At 41.7% G+C, this 23,886-nt stretch overlaps 2 protein-coding genes and 1 pseudogene across 2 annotated transcripts in view; all 3 read right to left on the bottom strand.

Moving 5' to 3' along the window:
• The window catches only part of ZNRF2 (zinc and ring finger 2), an 81,464-nt gene that overhangs the window by 26,783 nt on the left and 30,795 nt on the right, over positions 1–23,886 (bottom strand).
• RPL14 (ribosomal protein L14) overlaps positions 1–23,886 on the bottom strand; it is a 247,912-nt gene that overhangs the window by 223,819 nt on the left and 207 nt on the right. The window lies entirely within an intron of this gene.
• On the bottom strand, positions 2,470–2,938 carry LOC140906028 (small ribosomal subunit protein uS13-like; annotated as a pseudogene).

Below are 23,886 nucleotides of genomic sequence, written 5' to 3'. Positions count from 1 at the left end.
CATAAGCTGTCTCAAAGAAAAAATGCTCATCGTAAGGTCTAACAGCTTGTTAATGAGTATAACCACTAGACAACATACAGCAAAAAATATGTGAACCTAAAATATTCAAAGCTAGCCTTCAGCAGTCATCCTCTGCTAATAGCGTAAGAGGAATAGGAAGATGAAGATGAAGAAAAAACGAATGTGGAGAGCAATTATGGAGGTGGAGACAGTTAGACAGTCTCCCATCTCCATGTCCAGCTGAACATGGAGATGAAAAAAGAGACAACTGAGGAGAGAATATGTTAAGAGGTCTACATAATCATGAATGGTGTGGAGAAAAAGTGTGATTTACCCCTTCACATAAACAAGAAACAGGAGTCAACCAATGAAATTAATAGGCAGCAGGTTTAAAACAAACAAAAGCAAGTACTTCTTCACACAATGCACAACCTGTGGTACTCATTAACAGGGGATGTTGTGAAACCTAGAAGTATAATTGAGTTCAAAAAAGAATTGGATAAATTCATGGAGAACAGGTCCATCAACGGCTGTTATCCAAGATGGTCAGGGATGCAACTCCATGCTCTGGGTGTCCCTAAACCTCTTACTGCCAGAAGCTGGGACTGGATGACGGGATGGATGCCTTGATAACTTTCCCTATTCTGTTCATTCACTCTGAAGCATCTGGCATAGAAGAAAGGATACTGGGCTAGATGGATGATTGGGTCAGACCAATATGGCTATTCTTACGTTCTTATGAAGGACTGCTCCCAGGCTTTTTGCAACATTATCCCTCAGTGGTACTCCTAGTTTTATCTCTAGAACTAAATCATTCATAATGCAGAGAAGTCAGTCAAGGATATCAAATGACTTGATGCCACACTTTTAAGCTAATGATTCCTACAAGCTTTGATCTGTTAAACATAATACAGATGTGGAGTCAACTTTTCAAACATCATTATTTACTTCCAATATTGCGCAATGGATTTCTTCCTGCTGTTAAACTTCTCTTTATACAAAAGACTATTAATTTTTGGTGCAAGATACAAGGAGGCAGAGATTAAAATTGAAGACAAATAAGTGACTGTTGATGGGTGTGATGAGTTCAGAACACCAAAGACTGAACAGCTTTAAGAAAGTGATCATGTGAAGTCTCTTCAGTCTTGTGATTTCACACAAGAAGAAGTGTTCTCTACCAAGTGATATTTATAAATATGTACTGAGCACATCTTTTCAGCCACTAACCAACATGAAATGGTCTGTTTTCCACGGCAGTGGCTCTCAACTTTTCTAGACTACTGTACCTATTTCAGGAGTCTGATTTGTCTTGCCTATCCCCAGGTTTCACCTCTTGCTTACAAACTTCTTGCTTACAAAATCAGACGTAAGACTACAAAAGTATCCCAGCATGCTATTACTGAAAATTGCTTACTTTCTCATTACCATATAATTATAAATCAACTAGAATATAAATATTGTACTTACATTTCAGCATATAGTATATAGAGCAGTATAAACAAGTCGTTGTCTATAGTACAAACTAAAGTTGCATGACTTTGGTAGTACTTTTTATGTAGCCTGTTATAAAACTAGGCAAATATCTAGATGAGTTGATATACCCCTGGGGGTATGCAGAGGTCTTCCAGGAGTACGTGTACCCCTGGTTGAGAACCACTATTCTACAGGACAAGTCAGTGTTTTTCCAGAATTTCTTTGTTTTTGTCATGACAGTCAAATTCTCCTAATCTCAACCGATAACTTAAACACCTATTGCTATTATCTCATCAACCACGTTACCTCTAACTTTTCTCCCTCTTGATCACATTTTGCTTATAATCTCAACTCTCCAAATCATACCAGATTTCCTATCCATCCTTGCCTTCACATCTGAAATCTATTTGAAATCACGTCCTCAATTAAAAAGTCATCTCCATCAAAACAATATTCCCCTTTGTCTTGGGGTATCATCCTCTAAAACAACTACTTACATTATCAAATATTTTCATTTTCTGAGCCCATTCCCACATCCATTAGTCAAATTCCCTCTCTACAATGATTTTTCATCCTGTCTCATGATAGGGTTGGGCATTTGACTGGACAACTGGTCAACTGACCAATCAAATATTGTCACAAATGGTCAAATATTTTAAAGCACTCATTCATTAGACCATTAACAGTAACATTGAAGATTAAGACTTTATGGTCAGCTTAGCCTTAAAAAGATATGCCTACTTACAAAAGTTACTTGACTGATTTAGAATAACTCAAAAATGTGAAATAGTTGAATCAAGTTCTAAAAATGAACTTTTGACTTTTCTACCAAAGTTAGGATAGCAGTTCAATGTGAATGGTATTCAAGGCTGAATAGTTAGAATAGAAAATATAAATTAAACAGAAATAAGCCAATCACATAGCAACCACAAAAGAAAAAAAATTTTAAATGCACTTTTCGGAAAACAGCACTTTATTGCAGACACAGGGCAGACACTACTTCTTCTAGGAGACACCGACGGTTCTGCCGCAGCGCCCAGTCGTCTTGGTGTGCTGGCCCCACACGCGCAGCCCCCAGAAGTGGCGCAGGCCCCGATGTGCCCGGATTTTCTTTAGCTGCTTCAGGTCCTTGCGCAGTTTGTTGTCCAGCCCGTTGGCCAGAACCTGGCTGTATTTGCCATCTTTGGCATCCTTCTGCCTGTGGAGGAAGGAGTCAGGGATCTTCTACTGACGGGGGTTCTGCATGATGGTGATGACACGCTCCACCTCATCCTCTGTCAGCTCCCCCGCCCTCTTGGTCAGGTCCATGTCCACTTTCCTCAGCACCACGAGGACCCACACCCTTGATGGCGGTGATGGCGAAGGTGATTTTCCGTTGCCCATCTATGTTGGTGTTGAGCACTCGCAGAACGCGCTGGAATTTCTCAGGGATCACAAGAGACATGGTGACTACTCCGCACTCCAGTCTCGCCCAGTCCAGCAGGCCAACTCTTCAAGCAGCTTAATGACTGTGCATATTTTCTTTGTGTTGGGGGCAGGAAGACTGTGAACCCTTCTCTCCCTCCCCCATTCCCTTTTCAGTTAATTTATTATGTATGTTTGTGTAGTCAATTTAGATTGTAAACTCTTCAGGGCAGGGACCATGTCTAAATTTGTTTGATGTGCTTTGTAAACTGCCCGAGCATTGATGGCATGGTATACAAATAAAGACAAACATATGTTTGTTCTAGAAGGACTCCACTCAATCAAGATGCTCATCTTACAATTAATGTACCTTTTATCCCAGAGGTGGCATTAGCATGTAGTAAAATGAGTGAGCAAGACACTGAATAGGCTTGCTAACAGTAGACAGCAAAATGATGCAATCAGAAAGGTAGGCCACAGCTTACACCAGGGCATTCTTGCTGCAATCTTTGATATTTAACCAGGGCAGTAAACTGACATTAATTGACCAGCTTGCCAAGCCTACCTCATGTACTCCTGGGTGAAATTCTGCGCCACAATGTGCGTGCAGAATTCATGTCCCCTGCAGATGTCTTTGCTTCCCCCAAAGAAAAATGACTGACAGGGAAGCAAAGGGAAGCTACAAGAGCAGTCACGCACTCCTCCCTAGCAGCACAAGTACAGTAACTCCTCACTTAACATTGCACTTATGTTCTTGAAAAATGCAACTTTAAGCAAAACGATGTTAAGCAAATCCAATTTCCCCATAAGAACTAAGGTAAACTGGAGTGGGGTGGGGCAGGTTAGGTTCCAGGGAAATTTTTTTAGCCGGACAAAAGACATTATATACATATTGTGACAAAGTTCCTCCTCTACCTTGGTGGATCTTGTGCTTAGTGGTGGATTTGCACACCTCAGAGATTCACGGCAGCCCTCAGTTTGGCCGTTTTCATGAACCCACAGTCCAGGTCAACTTCTCCTGTGTCTGACCAGGAGTTGGGAGGTTTGGGGGGAACCTGGGCCCGGGCCCGCCCTCTACGGTGGGTTCCAGCCCAGGGCCTTGTGGAATGCAGCTGCCTAGAGTGCCTCCTGGAACAGCTGTGCGACAGCAACAACTCCCTGGGCTACTTCCCCATGGCCTCCTCCCAACACCTTTTTTACCCTCACCATAGGACCTTTCTCCTGGTGTCCGATAATGCTTGTACTCCTCAGTCCTCCAACAGTATGCGTTCTCACTCTCAGCTCCTAGCCCCTCTTGCTCCCAGATCCTCACACGTGCACCGCAAACTGAAGTGAGCTCCTTTTTAAACCCAGATGCCCTGATTAGCCTGCCTTCATTGATTCTAGCAGCTTCTTGATCGGCTGCAGCTGTTCTAATCAGCCTGTCTGTCTTGTCTCCAGAAGGTTCCTCATTGTTCTGGAACCTTCCCTGTTCCCTGGGTAAGGTACCTACTTAACTTGGAGCTAATATATCTGCCTTCTATTACTCTCATGTAGCCATCTGGCCTGGCCCTGTCACAATATACAGTATAAGCGTCAAACAATTCTAACCAGAGGATTATCTGGGGACTTGCTCATGAGCTCCCTGAGCAACCTAAACCATGTTGATATTAGGTGGGATATTTCCCAGGGAAAGTCTTCCTGTTAAATGATGAACTAGCACTCGGCTGAGCCCTAAAGTTGTTGTTAATGTAGCCTCATGCTCTACAAGGCAGCACCAAGGAGGCCACCTCTACAAGGTAGCACTGAGGGAGGCAGGAGGGAGGAGACACAACAGATGCAGGACAGTGGCTGCAAACACTTCCCTGAGGAAACTGAACGTGATGATGAACCCATGCTATCCCTTTGGAGCGCACCACTCCCTCTTCCGGATGGCGTATGCATGGCTGCACAGGTGCTGACTTTCCAGCGTGCCAGGGGGAGTTCAAACCCCGGCTCTGCCCCAGGCCTACCCGCACTCCCTCCCTCCCTGTGTTTGGGGGAGGGGGTGAGGGAAGCTGCATGCCTCCCCTCCACAGCAATCAGCTGTTTTGTGGCATTCAGGAGGCTCTGGGAGAGAGGGAGGAAGCTGTGCACTATGTCCTCGCTCCTCCCCTGTCCTACCCAGAGCCTCCTGAACACCCACGATACAGCTAATTGCTGCGGGCGGGAGGTGTGGGGTGGGAGGGGGGAGTTGCTGATCCGTAGGGCAGCCGGGAGGAGGGAGGCACTGGGAGGTGTGTGGAGGGGAGCTGATAGTGGGGCTGCTGGGCCACCTTGGTCCCAAGCCCCCAGCGCCAAACAACACTATAAGCAAACATTGCACAACTTTAAATGAGTATGTTCTCTAATAGATCAGGGACATAACAAAACGTTAACTGGGATGACGTTAAGTGATGAGTTACTGTACATCGTTTCGGGCACTCGGAGCAGCCAGTGGAGAGGTAAATCATCACAGGGCCAGGGACACCCTAGCCAGTGGCTCCTACCCTGCGCCAGGATCAGCTGTTAGTCCCGGCTGGGCTGGAGGCAGGAAAGAACAGGACTGCCTCTTCCTCTGCAAGGAGCAGACAGAGCTGGGTCAGACGTACCCCAAGAAACCTTCCCTGTCTGCAGGAAGCTCAGCATGCTCCCCTGTTTCCTGCCCCCATTGCTGTATGGGAAGCTGCTCCCCCATCTGCCCCATGCATTTGGACCCCCCCCATACCCAGACCCCCCCACACACCAAGCCTGATCCTGTACATCCAAAAAAAAACCAGCCCTCCATACCCAAACCCTACCCCACTAAACCTTAATCTCTGCATCTGGATCTCCCACACACCCAGACCCCCTGCCTCCTGACACCCATCACTCCCCTGCTCCTGGACCACCCCAATGAGCCCTCCACACCACACTGAGCCCCAACTAGCTACATCCAGACTCCCCACCCCACCAAGCCTCACTCCCCCAGCACCCAGACCCCCTCGTTGAGCCCCAACCACCTTCACCAGAAACCCCCTACAGAGTCCCATTGCCCCTGCACCTGGAAACCACACCCCCCCCACAATGCCTGTGTATCCAAATACCCCCCACTGAGCTGCCCACACCAAGACTGTCCCACACAGAACCCTCTCACCCCCACACCAGGATCCTGCCTGGTTGAGCGTGCCTGCCCCACACCTGGTGCTCCTGGAGTGGAGGGGCAGGGCCCCAGGGTGTTTCTGGGGCAGGCCCAGACCTTGCATTGTGTCAGGGTTGGGTGCAGCTTCACTACCGAGTCCATGTCCCAGGGGGAGAAGGCTGCAGGCTGATCTCCCACCTCTGTGCAGCCAGCGGCCTGTGCTCCCCACTGTCATGCTGAAACTTCCACATTTATTTATTGACAAATAAAACTTGCAGAATTTTAAAATATTACGTGCAGAATTTTTTTTGGTGCAGAATTCCCTCAGGAGTACTCACATTCAAAACAGTTGCCATCAGCCCTCTCATAAAAAGTCACTTCACCCATCTTTCTACAGCAAGATTACAAAAGCAATCCTTAATCTGATCTCTTCTCCCTCTGGGGCCTCTCATTACAAGTGTTAACCTTTAACAACACTGTACTTGTAGATTTGGGTATTATCCACCTATATCTTCATTAGTCCAGAAAGAAAGAAGGCTCAGAATTAACACCTCAAATGCCCTATAAACATTACGCCAAATGTTTCTATGGCAAAGCCATAATACTCTATACCACTGGAGTTCATTTGACAGATCCAAAAGCATGTATGAGAAACAATTTAACAAGTTACTACTTTAAGTTGCTTTCAGCCCAGTTTTGACAGATACAAATAATTAAGGATGAGACATATAGGAGCAGACAATCTTATTTGACCAATGGTGGTAGAGGACTTAGAAAGGAATTGCAGACTATATATGAAGGAGAGGTGGGAGTATAATGAAGAAATAATGCCTGAGATCTAAATTTTAAAATTCAACTGTTTGACTAACAACCCAATAATAGTTGCAGAGTTGAAATAAAGCCTATGGTGCTCATCACTATCTGCTGCATCAGAGAATGGGCAGCAAGGAGGGAATGAAAAGATTTGACTCAATATCACAATCCATCTCCTCCTCATTGTCACCAGAGAGAGAGGGTGAAGCAGCTGACAGAAGCTACAGCAGCAGAGATTTTTAAGGGAGCGGTCTTTCTCCAATCTAGCTATTGCTTCCTGCTACTGCAAAAGCCTTAACCTAGTCTTGAAGAAGTTTAGAGCCTCATTTTCAATCAGCTGCCTTTAAATAAAATATATATATTTTACACACACACACACACACACAGAAAGGGTTGTTGATTAATCGCAGTTAACTCACATGTTTAACTAAAATTATTAATCACAATAAAAAAATTAATCGCGATTCATCACAGTTTTAATTGCACTGTTAAACAATAGAATGCCAATTGAAATTTTGGATTTTTTCTACATTTTCAAATATATTTACTTCAATTACAACACAGAATACAAAGTGTACAGCGCTCACTTTATATTATTATTACAATTTGCACTGTAAAAATGATAAACAAAAGAAAGTATTTCAGTTCACCTCATCTAAGTACTGTAATGCAATCTCTTTATCATGAAAGTGCAACTTACAAATGTAGTTTTTTTGTTACATAACTGCACTCAAAAACAAAACAATGTAAAACTTTAGATCCTACAAGTCCTACTTCTTGTTCAGCCAATCGCTAAGACAAACAAGTTTATTTACATTTACAGGAGATAATGCTGCCCACCTCTTATTTACAATGTCACCAGAAAGTGAGAACAAGCATTTGCATGGGACTTTTGTAGCTGGCACTGCAAGGTATTTATGTGCCAGATATGCTAAATATTCGTATGTTCCTTCATGCTTCAGCCACCATTCCAGAGGACATGCTTCTGTGCTGATGATGCTCGTTAAAAAAATAATGTATTACATTTGTGACTGAACTCTGTGGGGGAGAATTGTATGTCTCCGACTCTGTTTTACCTGCATTCTGCCATATATTTCCATGTTATAGTAGTCTTGGATGATGACTCAGCACATGTTCGATTTAAGATCACTTTTGCTGCAGATTTGACAAAACGCAAAGAAGGTACCAATGTGAGATTTCTAAAGATAGCTACAGCACTCGACCCAAGGTTTAAGAATCTGAAGTGCCTTCCAAGATCTGAGAGGGATGAGGTGTGGCGCATGCTTTCACATGTCTTAAAAGAGCAACACTCCAATGCGGAAACTACAGAACCCAAACCACTAAAAAAGAAAATCAACCTTCTGTTGGTAGCATCTAACTCTCATGATAAAAATGAACACACATCGGTCCACAACTCTTTGGATTGTTATCAAGCAGAACTCATCATCAGCATGGACACATGTCATCTGGAATGGTGGTTGAAGCATGAAGGGACATATACATTGTTAGCACATCTGGCACGTAAATATCTTGTGACGCCAGCTACAACAGTGCCATGCGAATGCCTGTTCTCACTTTCAGGTGACACTGTGAAGAAGTGGGCAGCATTATCTCCTGCAAATGTAAACAAACTTCTGTGTCTGAGCGACTGGCTGAACAAGAAATAGGACTGAGTGGACTTGAAGGCTCTAAAGTTTTACATTGTTTTGGAGTGCAGTTATTTTTTTGTACATAATTGTACATTTGTAAGTTTAACTTTCATGATAAAGAGATTGCACTACAGTACTTGTATTAGGTGAATTGAAAAATACTATTTCTTTTGTTTTTTACAGGGGAAATATTTGTAATCAAAAATATAAAGTGAGCACTGTACACTTTAAATTGTTTTGTAATTGAAATAAATATATTTGAAAATTTAAAAAACATCTAAAAATATTTAAATGGTATTCTATTATTAACAGTGCAAAAAAAAAACCACACAATCCTTTTCATCACTTGACAGCCCTAATATATATTTAAAGGGGAAAAGACTACAGTAGAACTTCAGAATTATGAACACCAGAGTTACAAACTAGCCAGTCAAACACACCCCTCATTTGGAACCAGAAGTACACAATCAGTCAGGAGCAGAGACCAAAAAAGATTACAGTACAGTACTGTGTTAAATGTAAACTACTAAAAAATTATAAAGGGAAAGTTTAAAAAAATTGACAAGGTGAAGAAACTGCTTCTGTGCTTGTTTCATTTAAATTAAGATGGTTAAAAGTAGCATTTTTTTCTGCATAGTAAAGTTTCAAAGCGATATTATGTCAATGTTCAGTTGTAAACTTTTGAAAAAATCACCATAACATTTTGTTCAGTTGCCAACATTTCAGAGTTATGAACAACCTCCATTCCGGAGGTGTTCAAAACTGAGGTTCTACTGTAATTGTTTTATCAACAACTTGAGTTTGAATAGTACTGAATGTACTAAACAAAAAAGGTGAGTTGGGGGGGCGGGAAGGTAGAAGAACTTCTCAGAAAGCAGTCCTTCAGTGACTCACAATATATAAATAACTCAGAGAACAAAGGATCCGCTGTGCTATTGCAAGGAAGACCCAAGGAAAGCATTTATGGCCTTTTGCTTTGATCACCAGCTCAAGGAAACATTCCAATAACCAATTCCATAAGAGACTTTCAGGTGCCTAAAGTCATTGTCAATGAAGCAATCAAAGGAAGGTTCAAATTGGCCTGCTCTCTAATAGAGTAGCAAGTCCTTTGTGTTTAGTAGATAAACTGTTGTCAAGAATGTAAATGCAGACACATCAGGGCAACAAAGAGGCCAAAATCAGTTAATATGATATCAAATTCATTAAGAATACATACAGCTGCTCTTCGGTAACCACAAAAGAATCTGTTAAAATTAAGATGGTTACAGAAAGGTGTGTGATTGATTTTAAATAAAGCTTAAAAAAAATAGTAACTAGATATCCCTAAGCAAATAAGAAAAAATAAAAGCCAGAGCCATTACATATATTTATGTAGCCACATAACCCCTCACCATACTATCTGAGAACCTCACAAACTTTAATGTATTTATCCTTACAACATCCCTGTGAGGTGGGAAAGTATCACCTCCATGTTAGGCAGCTTGCCAAGATCACGCACAGGAACTCCATGGGAGTCAGGTATTGAAGCCAGGACACTGCAGTACCAGTCCAAAGATGTTCCTTCCTCCTAATACAGTAAATAGACCACTGAGAGACACAAGGTAAACCTGGAGATCCTCCTTCCATTTCAGAAATTAATCCAGCACATCAGAAAATGGTACCAAATGTATATCTTGTTCTTATTGTCTAACAGAAACAGATGTTATACTCCTGGGGAAATTCTGCACCACTGCGCATGTGCAGAATTTATGTCCCCGCAGATTTCTTTGCTTCCCCACAGAAAAATGACTTTCTGATAGGGAGGCAAAGGGCAGCCACAAGAGTGGTCATGTGGCCCTCCACAGCAGTATATTTCAGGTGCTGAGGGCAGCCAGCAGAGAGGTAAATCACTGTGGGGCAGGAGCTGGGAAAGAAATGGCTGGTGACTCCTCCCTGGCAAGGGCATCAGCTGCTAGTCCCAACTCGGCCAGGGAGGACGGGACTTCCTCTTCCCCTGCACGGCATCCGGGGCCAGGTCAGACCCACCCCCAGATTTCTTCCCAAGCTGCAGGAAGCTCTGCAAACTCCCCCCATCCCTCCACCACTCGCTTTCTGCGCCTATCGCTTCTCAGCTACAGGGGGAGGGATCCCCCATCCACCCAACCCCAGTGCATCCAGACCCCCTCATACCTCACCAAGCCTCACCCCCCCACACACACTCAGAACCCCCCCAATAAGCCCCACTCCCCCTGCACCTGGACCACCCTGACGAGCCACCCGCACCCAGATCCACCCCACTGAGCCCCAACCACTGCACCTGGTTCCCCACCCCACTGAATCCCACTCCCCCAAACATCTGGAACCCCCACTGATACCCACACCCAGAGCCCTCTGCCAAGCTCTATTCCCCCCCCCACACACACAGACCCCCTCCTGCTGAGCCCCAACCACCTTCAACTGGACCCCTCTGCAGTCTCATTACCGTTGTACCCAGAACCCCCCAACAAGCCCCTGTGCAGCCAGATCCCTCCCAACACAAGACCCTCTCAACCGACATCTGGATCCCCCTCCCCCCCACACACACACACTGAAGCCCTCCACACTTGAATCCGGTCTTGTTGAGCCTGCCTGCCCACACCTGGTGCACCTGGCATGCAGGGGCAGGGCCCTGGGTTTTTTCTAGGGCAGGCACGGTCCTTGCGCTGTGTCAGGGTTGGGTGCAACCTCACCAATAAGTCCGTGTCTCAAGGGAGGGACTTGTACAGTGATCTCCCACCTCTGTGCAGCTAGTGGCATGTGCTCCCCAATGCCATGCTGGAGCCTACACATTTATTTGACAAATAAAATTTGCAGAATTTGGGGGGGGGAGGGGCACAGAATTTTTGATATTTTTTGGCACAGAATGCCCTGAGGAGTAATTTTAAACTGCCACAAACACAAGCCTCAAAAAGAAAAACAGCAAAGAGTCCTCACCCAAATATTCATGCCCTTATGATCTGATTTTGAAAGTTTAGCATTCTAGTGAAAGTAATTATTATGTAAAACAAAACATGAGCTTGAAAAGAGTACAAGGGCAAAGACACAGAACAACAGAGCAGCCAGAGCAGAGTAAAAACAGTACAAACAGTTTTAAAACACTAATAAATCAAAACACAGCTATTTATGCATAATAAGACTTCAATAAATAAATAAAAAAGATCCATCAATGAAAAGTCAATCTTTGTTTTCTTGGATACACAGCTTTTCCTCAGTCTCTCTGACGACTATTCACACATTCAGGAAATGAAACCATTGCACAGCTCTGCAAGCAGGTTTTGACAGTTGTTACATCTCAAACACGTCTTGAAATTTTGACCTATCATCCCTTCACTGCTGCTGAGTTGCTGTGTAGGTACTCCTCATCACCCTGCCATCTTCAGCCTTCCAGCAACATCCTTCTAGGTCTGCCTTACTTTCCTGCCAATTTATACAGCTTCACTGTGCACCATTCAAATTGCTTCAGTGTAAGAGGGTTGTTTTTTTTTGTTTTTGTTTGGGAGGTGGGGTGGGGGGAGAGGGAGTAAGTGAAGATCCACCATCTGGATGCCTTTAAATGAAAACTTTACAAAAAATCTTGGACCCTATATATTTTGCAAGAACATTTAACATTTTTTCTGGAATACCTTGTGACACTATGATGATGTCATAATTATGAAGCAATTTGTACAAAATGAGTGATGTAAGGTGTCATTGGAAAAGTTATGATTTGCTGAATATGATTATCCTATTTGTATGCATGTGTCATTTTTGTATCTGAAATTATGGACTATGGTCTGTATTTCAAATGGGCTTACTCTGGAAAACACCCACAGCTAGCTTTTCATGTGCAACAGTGATGAAGCTAGACAGTCATAATGGCTCATTAGCCAAGACACTGGGCTATGAAAAGGGCTTAGCCTTCCTGTAAACGTTTCAACCAGCCTGTAAATTATGGCTGCTATGATTCAGCAAGGGCATGTAACTAGGCCACACGATATGGAACTCCATTTTGGGTACCTGTATTTTTCCACAAACTGGGTGGGAACGGAGTCTGGAACAAAGGGTTCCGCCATATGTTAAGGTTATATAAGGTGGGGTGTGACATCAAATGACCTCACTCCCCACACACAAGGACACTCCTTGAAACACCTGAGAAACAAAGACTGAACCCCCGAGAGAAGTGCTAGTCCCAGGCTAAAAGGATTTCTAGCATAAAATAGTTGTAAAATGTTTGGTTAGTATTGTTAACACTGGCCAAAAGCCCATGAACAAACCCAGAAGGGCCACACAGAGGACACTGTGGCTCAACCTGATCAGAATATACTTATAACAGAGCAAGTCTCTGGCAGAACACCACAGAACTCAGGCCAGTTTGAAAGTATATGGAAAAAAATCCTCAATTATTTCAAAACAAACATACTTCCTCCTACCATAAAGATTTTATATCCCTTGGATATTACTACACAGATACATTAACTTTGCTCACAATGTAAAAGGTTGTTGAAAACAAAAGCAAAGCATTACATACTTGTATAGTCCTACAATAAAATAAAAAGTCTGAAAAAAAAAAAACAGCTGTAGAAAGACCATACTTGTGCTTATTCTTCAGCATTTGGAGAATTAATGGTGCATACAATCTGGATTTATGACTACCAATCAAAAATGACAGATTTGCAAAAAGATCACCCACATAAGGTCTACTGTCATTATGTGCAAGGTAAATTCTTTTTGAGTGTAATGAATTTAAATTTAATTGTAGAGTGGACCAGTTATCAAAAGGACAGGGAACTAGGAGGACCAAAGGAACTAATTCTAATTCTTGCTGAGCCAGACACCTCGAGCAAGTCACTTGATTACTTTGCGCCCTAGTTGGATAAATAAAATTCCCCCAAATATCCAAATAAAAGTAAAAGGGAAGAAGAGTATAAATCCATCTCCAAACACACACTGAACTGCACATCTTCAAATCTTTATTATTTGTGAAAATATATCCTTTTAGCAAGAGTTCTAATTCCTCCCCCTGTAACCTTCCCCCACCTAACCTAAAAGCGAATACAAACCTGTTTAAATTAAAATGTCAGAACACAGAAGAAAGTTGAGTTTGCAGTTATTCCTAAAAAAGTCATAAGGGAGTCAAAAGGACAAAGGATTATTACTAACGTCCCAAAGGGCCACCTGCCACCTCGGGATTGCCAGAGTACAGCATGCTCCTGTCACGTCTCCAACACCAAAAGCTGCATGGGGTGTGGAAGAGGATAAATCTAGCACTATGCCTCCTGGAACGCCCCAAAATTAGAGAAATGCCCAGCTAAAATGTTGCCTGTTTTCTGTCCCCTCGTGGATCCAGCTCCCTAATCCAGAGAGGATATAGCAGGGGTCAGCAACCTTTCAGAAGTGGTGTGCCGAGTCTTCATTTATTCACTCTAATTTAACGTTTCACATGCCAGTAATACATTTTAAACGTTTTTAGAAGGTCTCTTTCTTTTCGTCTATAATATATAACCAAACTATTGTTGTATGTAAAGTAAATAAGGATTTTCAAATGTTTAAGAAGCTTCATTTAAAAAATTAAATTAAAATGCAGATCTTCTCAGTTCAGTGTGATCCTTGCTCTTGCTTTTCCTTGCAGAGTTTTCCAATGTCTGGCACGTATTTGGATACTTTAAGCTGCACACAGGCTTCTGAGTGATCAGTTGTTAACCAGCTCCGAGAGGGACAGAAGACAGATTTCATGTGTCCACACAGGTATGTGGATCCAAATGCTGAAAGCATTGCAAACACAATTTTCTTCGAACAGTTACATTTCACTGGCAGGGAGGTCCAACAGGTCAGAATAGAGGCCCCATGATTTCTCTCAGTAGCTTCAAGTGCACTCTACAGATCTCCAAACTTTGATGCCCACAATTCTGAGCTTTTTAACTGAATGAGCTGCATTTCGAAATCTTCAACACCCATGCACTGAAATACAGACAAATCCAAGTCGCTTTTGTTGAACTTTTCAGGTTTAATTGGAAAAGAAAGCATTGGGCCAAACTGCTGGAAATCTTGAAATCTGTCAGAAAATTCTGATTCCAGTTCTCACATGTACATTCTAATCTCAAAGTCAAACGCAGTGTGCTGTTCCACATGGCGTGATAGTGATGTAAGCAGCAAATCAGGACTTAAAAATATCCCAGAACAGTGGAACAATTTTTAAGGTAGGGGTGCTGAGCTGCCCTCCTTTTGACCCATCTGCACCCCTCACTGCCCCAGGCTGGGGCCAGTGGGCCACAGCTGGGATCGACTGCAGAGCCCTGGGCTGGTGGTCGGGACTCCAGGCCGGCAGCAGAGTCCCCCGGACCGGTGGCCGGGACCCAGGGCCGGCAACGGGCTGAGCGAGGCCAGCGGACGGAACCCCAGCTGGCAGGGGGCTGGCAGCGGGTACCCCAGACCAGCAACGGAGCCCTCCCGGACTGGTGGCCAGGACCTGGGCAGTGTGAGTGCCATAGGTTGCCTACCCCTGGGATATAGCATCAAATAGAAATTTTCTTAAAAGTTAAACAGGTGGAAGTGAATCATCTCCTTAGATTTCAGAAGGGAAGGATCGAAAACCACAGCAACCATGGAAAATCATGCTAAGGTTCTACAGCAAAAATATTGTTATAAGTTTTCTAGGAACTGCAATATGATCAGATGATGCTTAGTCCTTCCATTAGGTAGACTTTTGTGCTGATGTCCTAGTTTTCCCCTTTATTTTGTGCCTCACAAGAAAATGAAGTAGACCATGTATTGAAGGCAGAGATGTGGTAGGCAACAAAGTACTAACTGGTCAAAAACTTGTAGGGACAGATCCTCAGCTCAGAGCAGCAAAGAGGCCTTAAAAGTTGTCTAAAAAGAGCATCTGGGGAGTTCATTTGGAGGGGAAACCCCTACTGATATAAAGGTATTGTAGTCAGCATTACCTTTCCCATTTAGGGAGCGGGATGGGGGATTAGCAAGGATATGCCCAAACCGCAATAGTTGCTTTAACTTGTACAAGAGGCCAGTTTAGCCCATGGATTAACCTGGCAGAAAGGTGGCTTAAACTTTGCTTTATCCCTGCACTATACCCACACGTGCACACAGCCAAGTATGAACCCAGCTATCTAGCTGCAGCCTTCTTGCCTGCATTTCCTTATTCAAAACTTCCATAGCACTCAAGAGAAAAGACAATTGTAAAGAAGAGTCAAATACCACCCTTATTTAAAAAAAGTTTTGAATAAAGTTAGGAAAAGCTACTAAATAAGCAAACAACTGGAGGAACTTGTTTAGAGAATACTTTATAAACTAAGTTAACATTTCTGAAAGATAAAAAAAATCTTACTACATGAAATTCTTTTAATCCTCTCCTTTTGTTAACTGGGGAAAATGGGGTCTTCAATACCAAACACTGAAAGATAGCATAAGAGACAACAGTGAAAGGAAAGAAAAACTGGAGTGAAGGGAAAAAGGAAAGAAGTTGAACAAACACGACAAATTTTTTTTATATAGTGAAACAATCTCGTACATCAGCTGTGTACATTTGGTCGTGACTCCATATGACCTATTGCCAAAGTCGTGTACTAATGGTGTTCTTTGACAACTTCACATTTTTGGAAATTGAAAAAAAGTAAAAATAGCTATTGCAGAACAAAAGTAAGCGCAAACTACAGAAAAAGACACTCAGGTAGGAGAGAGTTCTGGAAAGTTTTTAATTTTTTTTAGATTATTTTACATCTTAAAATGAGGACAGTTGTGATCTGAGGAACTGCTTTTCAAGAGGTAATATTTTGGTCCAATACAAGCATCTAAAAAAAAGGACAGACACACACACCCACACACACATCCTTTCAACTCCAGAAGAGAGGACAACCTTCCAGATGAACCTGCATTAAAAGGTAGATCACTTTCTGGACCAATGGCTTCTGTCTCTCCTTTCCTAAAGATGATACAAATTTTTAGATTGACAAGATTGATGATGAAAGCAACGTTAATATTGAATTTACCTGTAAGTCGCTACTTCATCCTTTAACTTCCGCCTTTGTATATTCTCTCTCTCTCTCTCTCTCACAGTCACACACACACTTCTCAGAGAAAAGATCACCCTATAAAATAACTAGGACCATTTATAAAGCAAATGAAGAGTCGATACAATTAGTTTCCCTGGGTTTAGTATATTTTTATACGAAAGTAAAGCAAGCACAGGACTCTTTCCTTTTTAAAAAAAACAATGAACACAATTCAGAGATTCTACCCCAACATGAATAAGAAATGTACTTTCAAACAGGACTTGACTCACTCATTTGCCTACGACAATTAAACATTTTTCTTAGGTGAGTGCCATCAACTTCTACAGACTCTAAGATTTTATTTTAAAAAAGAATTAAGTCCCTAATCCTTACAGTTGCAAAGAAAACCTTCCAAAATGTGAACCAAGTGCAACCAAGGCAGGGAGACCACCCTAGTGGCATCACAGCTGAAGAAATTGGAAGACAGAACATATGAGGCTCATTTTCAAACATCTTCCAACTACAGTATTTTCAATTAAAGGTACCTTTATATAGTATTTTATCATTTATATCAGCGTTTCTCAAACTGGGGTCCACAAGGGTACTCCAAGGGTCTGCGAGCCCCACTGATCAACACCTTCCTCTCCCTCCCAGTGCCTCCTGCATGCCGCAGAACAGCCATTCCCTGGAGTGTAGGAAGTGCTGGGAGGGGGCAGAAAGATGCAGGGAAGAGGAGGGGCAGGGTGGAGCAGGGATGGGGTCTTGTGGAAAGGGACGGAGTGGGGGTGGGGCCTGGGGGTCCACGGCAAAATTGTAAATCAAAATGGAGGTCCTCGGGTTACTAACGTTTGAGAAGCATTGATTTATATAAATTCTCAATCCTTCTACAATGCTACATAAACATTAAGGTCCAAGAAGTTATTGTTCTTCCCTATAAGAAATAATATTTTAATGAAAAGAATGTGTACAAATCTAATTCCTACGAGATACGTAACAGAAAAGAAAAATCCTAGAGAAGATAAGTGGAAGATTTGAGCACTTAATTGCTGTTGTTATTCTATTACAAAGCCAAACTAGACAAAAAAAACTCAGCAACGCAGTGCCGCTTCATAATTGCACTCCTGAATGGCTGAATGGATGCACAGGCAGAGGAGTCCAAACACTTTTAATATACTTGACACTGTGAACTGTATTTCAGTAAGTACCTGCATGTGAGTTATCATTTTTAAGTATTATCAATACATTCCATTTAAACAGATCAAACATGTGGTGTTTTGTATATACTAGCAATATACCATCTAGCATGAAGTTACAGGTGCTTCAAATACTGTTTTGTAGCTGAAAATATTTTGTTTAATCCATTGCAATATTTTAGGACCATGAAAAGTTATTTAAGATTTTTTTAAAAAAAAGTAAATTAAGACTCAACACTACCAGTGAAGCTAGAATTATTCCCTTTTCAAAAAGCATACACTGAGGCACATAAAAGTTAAATGACTTTTACAGACAGCATGCTTAGTCCTATACCAAATAAAAACAGCATCATGCTGAGTTTACAATCTAAAAAACAAACAATTACACGGCTCTGAAGCATCTTATGCCAAATTGTTACTTTCATTAACAAATTCTTGTAATCACTAGATTTGACAGATGTAATGGCAGCATACCAAAATGTGCACAAAAACGGCCATTGAACAAAAGGATGGCCTAGTTTCACGTCAATGAAAAGTTGCATATCAATGAAACAAGATGGGATTTTTCAAATGGCTTAACATCAATAATTTTTCTACAGTAAAGTTAATACAGCATCAAAAATTACATGGATTTTTAAAAAAAATTCAGTTGAAAGTTAATGTCATGTAGTTTAAGAGGAAGGATGGAAAGAATTGATCCAAGATCAGAAGAATAAAGTTCTGATTAACAGAAAGTACAGAATTAATATATTGAAGACTTAGTACAGTACAAGACAATAATGAATAGGATGAAGATTATATGAAGCAGGACAAGAGGGGGGTAGATTGAGAACACCATGCTGAGCAAGTCTACTTAATGGAAGAGTCAAAGGAAAGAAGACATAAAATGACAAGACGTGAGTGACAGTTAGCAAGAATTACGTATAAAGGACTTGATCAAACATCCTCCCAAAAGCTGAAGAATCTTATGAGCAGACTGATCAAAACATGTATAAAGAACAAAAATAAATGGGGTAGACAAAGACATCACATTTAAGAAAAAATGAGCAGATAGAGAAAAGAACAGGCTCCAAAAGGCATCATCATAGTGGACCACAAAGAAATGGATGCCACTTGACAGCATGCAGAAGACAAGGTATCTCAGAGTTTTAATACTACTATCATCATTCTACTAAACAAACAAGGCGATAATGGAGACCTGAGAAAGCACAGTTAACAGACTATTGTCTGTAGTCTACAAAGTTTCCACCAAAAGTAAGGAAGTGTAAAAATTCCTCACTAGAGCAAAAACTTTGTAAAATCTTATTTAATTGAAATACTTACCAATAACCTATTGGTTCCTGGAGGAATAGAGGTAGCAGTGATAAAGAAAAAAGGAAAACCAATCAACAACAAAAAATAGAATGCAATATTAAGATGTACATCTGGGAGGAAAACAAAGTGAGAGAGAGAGAAAGAGAGATCAAAGTTAAATAGTTATGTGGTCTGCTCACCAGAGTTTAAATGTTGTATATAAAACTCTACATTTGTCATTCTATTTAACAAATAAAACTACTCAGTATTTTGCTAAGAATTAAAGTGTCACAAAACACTTCAAATATTATTTAAAACATATGTCCATTTAGAAATGGGAAAAGCTGGAAAATGGCTAAAAAATAAAATTCCCTGAGAAAAAATTATATGAACTGAGCAAGATAGCAGACCTCTCCTATATTATTACATACTTCAATTTTCCCTCTCCAGTTTTCCCAATTTAGCTGTTCTTTATACAACAACATCCCCAGAAAATATTAATTTCTTAGATCAGCCACAGCAGGAGGTGGGCGAGGGGATTCAGCCTACAACCTATTTCACTTTAAATCAACTCTTCTGGCCAGCTTGAGCTAAGTGTTTCTCTCCTTCAGATAAATGATAGTATGTTGAGGTCAGTAGAAAGATCTGTGACTGGAGAGTATCTACATCTTCATCACTGTCCTTGGCCCACAGGAATCCAGTTGCCCAAGAGATCCTTTTCAAGGAGCAAGATCATATTCACTTACAGTAAAGCATCTTCCTTTCAACTCATTGGGTGAAACCTTACAGGAAAATTCCAAGCTAACAGAAAGACCATACTGGGTCAGCAAATTCTCCATTATCTTGACTAGGAATATAATTATCCTCATGTATGGATTATTAATTGGAGAAATATTCTTGTATTTTGTAGAGTATTGTGCTATATACTTCTTAGAAACTCCCACCAATATACAATTTTTTAGGAGAGAGAGAATATGGGAAGACAACGGGCAACAAGAGGAAGTTTCAGCACACCATGCATTGATTTAGCCATTTGGCTCTCACGGGTATTTACAGACTTCAATGAGATTTCAATTCCAGTATGACGTGATGAAAATTATGCCTAATTTGAGACTAATTCTTCAAAGAGAGTCAAGTAATATTTCATTTACGAGACTCTGTACATGTTATAAGTAATGAAAAACAGTTTGTGGAGGAAGAACTAGCTTTCCAAAAACTCAACATCCAAAATGAACAGCTATATAGAAAGATCCTTTTTAAGTCACTTTTCTGCTATTCTAAACAGTTGCCCATGTGCAAAAGGAATGTGAGGGCTTGTCTCCACTTACCGGGGGATGGACGCACAGATATCGATCTACCGGGGGTCGATTTAGTGGGTCTAGTGAAGACCCGCTAAATCGACCGCCAATCACTCTCCTGTCAACTCCGGTACTCCACCGGAATGAGAAGCATAAGTTAAGTCTACAGGAGAGTTTCTCCCATCGACCCAGCATGGTGCAGACACCGCAAAAAGTCGACCCAAATTATGTCGATTCCAGTTACATTATTCACATAGCTGTAGTTGCATAACTTAGGTCAACTGAGACCCATAGTGTAGACCTGCCCTGAAATGCAAGGTGTCATAAGTAAATGTACAAAAGCTGCTGCAATGGATCCAGAAGGTTTACATGCTTGAACACTATTGCTTTCATGTTAAAAATAATGCCAAACCATATTCAAAAGATGTTAAAAAACCAAAAGTATCTATATATTTGAAGCTGAACATTTGAAACTTAAAAAAATAAAGATTATCATCCAGAAGAACGCAAAAACATATTAAAGTACTTTTGAGCAGGACTGCAGAAATCCTCGGCTACAGCTTGCACTGGGGAGTTTCTCTCTTTAACAAGAGCCATAATGCAAAAAACTTTCATAAGAATTCCCTCAAATAGGGCCATCACTGACATTATTAAATAACCTTTAGTAGAGATTTCTTTTTTTCTTCCCCAACAATGGCAGTACCTATCAGCATGAATTAAACAAAACCTTCAGGTAACTGTATGACAATCCAAGTTTTCTTTAATGTTATCAAATGAAAAGAGGAATGGAAGCTTGTTGTAATATTAGACAGTTCTTAATTTAAAATCAGTGTTTCATATACAAAAAGATGAATACACAGCGTAACACATTGGTTATTATTACTTTCACAGCCCACTTTTGGTGCAGGGTGTTTTAGATAGTTCCCAGCAGAGCTTAAAGCCCTTTCTAAAACAAACATTACTTTCTGATCAATAAATCCAAATACTACAGCAAGTGACAAGACAGTCAGTTTTAAATATATCCCTGCATTTGGCTGCTAGGTACAGGTCTACCAACTAAACTAGATTGCTGAGAAATTTGCTAGAGGTATTACTTAAGTTTCTATTCTTAGACATTTGAGTATTTTGTTGTTTGAAATTTGATGTTTATTTCCTCACAGTAACTGGATCATGATAATTACACGCGCACACACACACACACACACAGAGTTTATCTATACATGGTATATACACACTTCATGTATATTGTTCAGGTGAACATGAACATATATTTACACTCGCATACACACACTAACATGTATTTTGACATTTCAGCCTTTCAAAAAGAGGTATAATAATAAAAACATTTCAATCTGCACAATAATTAAAGCTTTCCTGAAAAGGAATAAAAAGGATGTATTTAATCATAATATTTCATAATATTTCAAGTAAGAGCAGCTATAAAAAGAGCTTTGTTTAAGAGTTATGTTCACATATCAACAGTGCTGAAACACTGACAGCAAACAAAATTTTGATTTACATAGCTGTAATGTAGTATATACATTTAAACTCAGGACAGTGTCCAGTTTTCAAGCTCACAGATATAATCAATATGAAACTAAAATATGTTAATCACCTCTGAGCCTCCTCCCCTATTAGAATCAAGAAAAGGCACACTATACTGAACGGAGAAGCAGCATGTGTATAATTATTGTTTGTATTAAAGTAAAGCCATAACAGGGTCAGCATCCCATTGTGTGAGAAGCTGCACTTACATACAGTGAGAGACAGCCCCTTCCCCAAAGAGCTTACAATCTAAGTAGTGTGATGGGGCAAGGCCAGATGGTTATAGAAAAGTAGTGGGAAACAGATATATTAGCTCCAGGCTAAACAAATCCCTGGTACCAGGTTAAGTGAAATGGAAGCTGCTCCAGGTCAATTAAGACACCTGGGGCCAATTAAGAACTTTCCAGAAGGCAGGGAGAATGCTAGGTTGATTGGGACACCTGAAGCCAATCAGGGGCTGGCTGAAACTAGTTAAAAGCCTCCCAGTCAGTCAGGTGGGGGTCCATGTCAGGAGCTGTGGGAGGAAGTTGCGCTGTTGGAGAGGCTGAGAAGTACACACCATATCAAGCACAAGGAAGGAGGCCCTGAGGTAAGGGTGAAATGGAGCTTGAGGAAGTGAGGGCTGCTGTGGGGGAAGTAGCCCAGGGAATTGTACATGTCATGTTTCTAAAAGGTCAGCTACCATACCTGATACTATTAGGGTCCCTGGGCTGGAGCCCGAAGTAGAGGGTGGGCGCAGGCTCCCCCCCCCCCCACACCTTTGCCCCCTGATTAATCATGGAAACTGGGAGACAACAGAGACTGTGCAAGGAAGGATAACTTCTCCTCACTTCCCTTGATTCTTATGATGAAAATGGCTCAGTAGACTGTGACCTTTGTCTCTCGAGAAAGAAGGGTTACATGGAGGGTGAGGGTCACAGTGAGCCTCTGAGGCTAGCAAAATCCGCCAGGAAATGCGGGACCCACGGAGGCAAGGACAGAGCTTTGTCACAGTAGACAAAGCAAAGAATGGAGAAAAAGGAAGTATTATCCCTGTTATACAGATGGAACTGAGGCAAAGTTTCAGTTTCACAGAAAATTGAGCAACTCATCCAAGATTATGCAAGACGTTTGTGGCAGAGCCAGGAACCAAACTCAAATCAGAGTTTTAGTCCAGTGCTTCAACTGAAAGTCCATCCCTTCCCTCATAACCCTGCATGACCCTGAACCAAGACCCACAGAAAGATCCAAAAAAAGATGTGCAAGTATTTAAATAATGACAAAATCTTCCTTTTTGTTCCTCCTCAGGAACTAAAAGGAAGTCAGGAGGTAACAAATCAGAATGAGTTGCTTTAACAAAGAGAAAAGTACTCACCTTACTCAGTAACTGAGGTTCTCCGAGATGTGTGTCTCTGTGGGTGCTCCATTTTAGGTGTTTGTGCACCCCTGCACTCATACTCTGAGACTTTTGGTAGCAGTGCCCAGTTGGGTCACACACGCGTGGTACCCATCTCATGCGGCTTCAGGCAGTTAACTGATGCTGTGCGACCAACCCCCACTCTGTTCCTTCTCTACTGCAGAGGCTGAGTAAGAAACTCCAAAGTAGAGGGGAGGAGGGTGGGTTGTGGAGCACCCACAGAGACACACATCTCAAAGAACCTCAGTTACTGCACGAGGTGAGTAACCTTCTCTTCTTCTTCAAGTGCTGTCCCTGAGGATGCTCCATTTTAGGCGACTTCAGAGCAGTGCCCTCCGGTGGAAGGAGGGGGCTTTGGAGTTGAAGTCGTGACAGATGACAGTACAGACAGTCCAAATGAGGTATCAGATGTTGCCTGTTGGTCTAATGCGCAGTGCAGTGTAAAGGTATGGGCTGAGGCCCAGATAGCAGCTCTACAAATGTCCATGATGGATACATTGTTCAGGGAAGCCGTGGAGACTGACAGAACTTTTGTGGAATGCGTGCAAATCCCCTTGGGGGGTTGGCGAGAGCACTGATGATAGCATATATTTTTGCAATCAGAGATCCACTTGGAGAGTCCTTGTTTAGATATGGCACTCCCTTTGGAACGTTTGGAATGGATACAAACAGTCTGGGTGATTTACGAAATGGCCTTGTTC

Source organism: Lepidochelys kempii, chromosome 2, assembly GCF_965140265.1.
Source record: "Lepidochelys kempii isolate rLepKem1 chromosome 2, rLepKem1.hap2, whole genome shotgun sequence".
NCBI lineage: Eukaryota > Metazoa > Chordata > Testudines > Cheloniidae > Lepidochelys > Lepidochelys kempii.
This window is presented reverse-complemented; position numbering and strand designations above follow the sequence as displayed.